The sequence below is a fragment of the Gymnoscopelus microlampas genome (genome assembly GCF_963454915.1).
Source record: "Gymnoscopelus microlampas genome assembly, chromosome: 20".
Lineage (NCBI taxonomy): Eukaryota > Metazoa > Chordata > Actinopteri > Myctophiformes > Myctophidae > Gymnoscopelus > Gymnoscopelus microlampas.
In genome coordinates, this window is record NC_139957.1 from 21106447 (window position 1) to 21110507 (window position 4061).

At 41.9% G+C, this 4061-nt stretch overlaps 1 long non-coding RNA gene across 1 annotated transcript; it reads right to left on the minus strand.

Annotated features, from left to right (window-relative positions):
* Positions 1 to 929: 929 nt before the first annotated feature.
* On the minus strand, positions 930 to 2924 carry LOC311036857. Its single transcript, XR_014599899.1, has 7 exons — positions 2662 to 2924; positions 2541 to 2591; positions 2074 to 2269; positions 1833 to 1885; positions 1475 to 1611; positions 1300 to 1364; positions 930 to 1009 (listed from the first exon to the last, which is right to left on the minus strand). It is a non-coding gene; the product is annotated as an uncharacterized lncRNA (long non-coding RNA).
* Between the last annotated feature and the right edge of the window lie 1137 nt (positions 2925 to 4061).

Consider the following 4061-nt stretch of genomic DNA (forward strand, 5'->3'; position numbering starts at 1 on the left):
CACAGCTTACTTTGCAGGGACACCCTTTTTGCTTGGGCCGGTTCCACAACAACTGAAACATATTAAACAAGTGCTGTACTGAATAGCCAGTGAGCTACCAGGGTAAGGTCCAACCAGAGCTACTTCGTTGAACAGAACACAAGTTCAAATTACACAACACTGTACAATACTGTGACACTAAGATCCCCCACAATGGACAGTGAAAGTTCAAGTTAAATCAGTCCTGAGTGCCTGCTGTGTGTCCTCCCCTTCTCGCTGGAGCATGCTTGAGGTGGTCTGCGGCATGCTGCCTTATGAGGTCCTCTGTGGCTTCTGGGGCGAATTTCATGACTGCATCTGCATAGTAGAAAAAGGCAATAAAAAATGTGCAAAGGCAACATGCTGTCCTAGTCCCTATCTGACATAATACACAGCTCGATTGAACTCCTGCCATCTGGTAGGAGGTTCAAGAGCTCAGGGGGAAGCACCAGCAGGTCATCCAACAGCTGCCCCAAACCATCAGAACCCTGAACCATGTATTGCCCCCAAAACCAACATCTTGAAAGATGGATTGCACTTTGAATGCATCAGCACTTTTTACCAATGTTGTCTGCTCTTTACTTTTTAATGTTTGCCTCTTTTTAATGTGCATCATGAGTTGAGGAGAATGGCATTTTGCTCCCCTGTTTGCCTAGTGTGTGTTGTGGAAGTGACAATAAAACTGATTGCGAGTCTCCATATTGACATGCAAAAATGCTTGTACATCCACAACTAGTTTAATACAAAGCCATCTCCCTTCTACACCTAACCACCAGTTATTTAAAATGTTATGATAGCAACGGTAACGGTAGACAGTTGGCATTGTATTTTTTTTATGTCAACCGGAAAGGACATGTTTTACCCAATTACATTTTGATTTTGTCCTTGGTCAACATGAAATATGGGCTTACCTTGTATTGCGCTGAAAGCCGCAGTCTTCTCTTTTTCCCCCTTCATGTTCAACTGTGCCATCAGACTGTTACTGAAGAGCCTTAAGAAAAACAAATTACATTTGATAATGTAGTAGGATTAGGATTTATTGTAAAACATGGTATAAACCCTTTATACTACTAATTTTCACTTAATGTTCAACCATTATGTCATTGACATGACATAACAGAGGATTCAGGTGTTAAGCTAAAAAAAAAAAGGCAAATTAATGGAAACTTGCAGTCAGGCGCTCATCTAGAAGAATTAACCAAATAAGTGTTCACACATTGAAAACCACAGCGCACCCAAACATCACACAGGGGTTAATTCATAGTGTATGTTGAAACATACCTGTCAAGAACTTTGTGGACACAGTCCTTAACGTCCTTCCCTCTATAACGGGAAAGTTGCAGCACCTGTTGGAATAAGTCCATGAAAACTTTCACTGACATATCCCAGAGGAACGTAAAAAGTGTGCGAGTGCATCTTATGCTGTTCATTACTTCCAGACTCTTGAAAAGCCTACCAGGGTATTAAAAGCTTGGACATCACTGAGGAGTTGCTCCTCTCTCTGGAAGTCCTCCATTCTCTCAACATGACTGGCCGCTGAAGAGGCAGGTTCTTTAGTGAATATTGATATGGTCAGGACTTTCTTCTGGTATACTGAAAAATAAGTAAGTGTACACAGAGACATGTTATAGACACCACCCTACAATGATACAAAACACTGATATAATTGAAGAGCAGTTTTTGTGTCCCGATAGGAGAGGAGACAGAGAGAACAGTAAAGGAAGAAAGGAGAGAATGGGCAGAAGAGAGAAGGGTTGCAAATTAAGTGTCCCCCAGTTTGTTGGGGGTCTTCATTGAAATAGCTCAGAACTTACCTTGTGCTGGCAATGGGAATGCCCATGTTGGCCTCTCAGTCACTGCATAGCACCTGTAATAAGAACAAAAGTACATTTTAGAAATTACAAAGTGATATTTTTGCATTAAAACTTTCCAAGACAGATGACTATACATTAGATGAGAAATAATAAATATGTCATATTGTAACAATTAGGGGTGCACGATACTACTTGCTGAATTGTAAAGGTTTTGATTACTTGGGGCCTTTGGACAACTCACCATGCCTGACCGTGTCCCTGGATCTGTCATGTCTGGACCTGACCGTGTTCCTCGACCCATCACTGCGGTGGGACCTGTCATCATGTCTGGACCTGACAGAGTGCCTCCGAGCTGTTGCTGTACCTGGAGTCGTGGCTGGTCCTGATGCTGTGCCGGTATCCGACACTGTGTCTGGAGCCATCACTGTGCCTGATGGCTGGAGCCATCACTAAAGACTTAATACTTGGACATAATACTACTACAACACCATGTCACACTGAAAAAGACTACCCCTACTGGTTGGTCTTAGATGTTGACAATCACACATCTCCTCTGATACACATAGTTCAACACATTGAGCCTGTAACTACTTACTCATTGCTTGTGAATTAGGTATGGTAATGATTTCTTTAGTATGCACAACATGTAACACCTTGTACTGACTGTACTTAAAATGTGTTGGTGCAATGGAGAAAGTGAATACTCACGGGGTGTGGACATTTCTCTGCTCCGAGGTGCTACACTTGCATGTCGGGAGCCTGGAAAAGACAAAGAATGTTCTTAGATCGAAATACAAAAGGTGACTGCTTAAATGTGATTCATACTCACTGTGTGTAGACATCTCCCTGTGCCAAGACCCCTCAGCATGCTCCAACTCGACAGACATGGTGTCCACCACGACATCCACCAGGCCATCCAGGGCTTGATTTTCAGAGTCTGAAACATAACAATCAGCTTGTAACTGATTTCATGTTGTGTGTACCCAATACATCATTATCATATTTCATAAATTGACATCAATACTCAACAAGCATTGAGTAACACATTGTTGTCCTGGCTGGACTGCAACTTCCTTGGTGCGATAGGAAAGGAGGGCACCTATACGGCTGCAATATAAAGTAAAAATAAACATATCCATACCTAAAATAGACAGCCTTATTAAAGCATTTGATTGTCATTTTTGACAATGGACTTATAAATTGATTATAGAAGAAAGTTACCCATAATGGTCCAAAACGTCATATAAAACATGAATGGTCTACAATGTGAGGCCCAGTTTCTGTTAACACATTTCATATTTAGAAGTTACTTGAGAAACATATGAACTCTACATCAGTCATCATCTTGTCTTTTAACAGGTTTCCTCTTCCCTTATCACCACATCCACATCCTCCTCTTCCTCCTCTGCTTGGCTGGTCAGGTTGTAGTTGTCACATTCACAAGCTTTAACTAGAAGTTATACAATTCAACTGTAAACATTGATTCAACTATTTGTACTTGAATTATTGAGTAAATGATCCAAAAACCTGCCTGAAGTCATCTTTATCTTGACTAACTGGGACGTCAGCCAGTCCTCCTGGGGGTCCTTTCTCATCTTGTAAGTTGTGTTTATTTGGCATTTGGCCATCTAATGGTTCCCTTACCCCTGTCGATCCAATTATTAGGAATTGTACCCTCTGTCTCCTTTCCATCCTCCAACCACACATCCCTGGCATACATGACCTGAAAAAGACAGCACAAACATGTTAGTGCAATATCAGAAAATAAATTATGTGAACGATAGTCAATAAATCACCGGGCAAGTGGTCATGTTAGTAGAGGGCAAAGAACTAGAGGCGGCCGGATTGAAAATGCTACGATTCTCATTAGAAGCAACATGGAGGGATGAGAACAGAAATGACTACATTTGAGTATAAGCCCAGGTTAGAAGGTTAGACGATAAAGCAAGAGAGGTGGATAAAGCGAGAGGTGAGGTAGAGATGGTTTATCTGAGGCGGAGGGAGAAGGATGCTGAAACGCAAGACAAATAGCAAATTTAGGGTGTGCTGAGAGAGACAAGCAGGTGATGATCGAGGAAGGTGCAGCCATGATGGGAACTAGCTGAAAGAAAAATAAAATGTAACCTTTAATATTGCTGTTCCAGACCATGGCGAAAGGGTATGAGGACATAACCACCAACGTTTCTTGTGGGAGGCAAGCCACCTTGCGGAACAGATCTGTTTCACGCA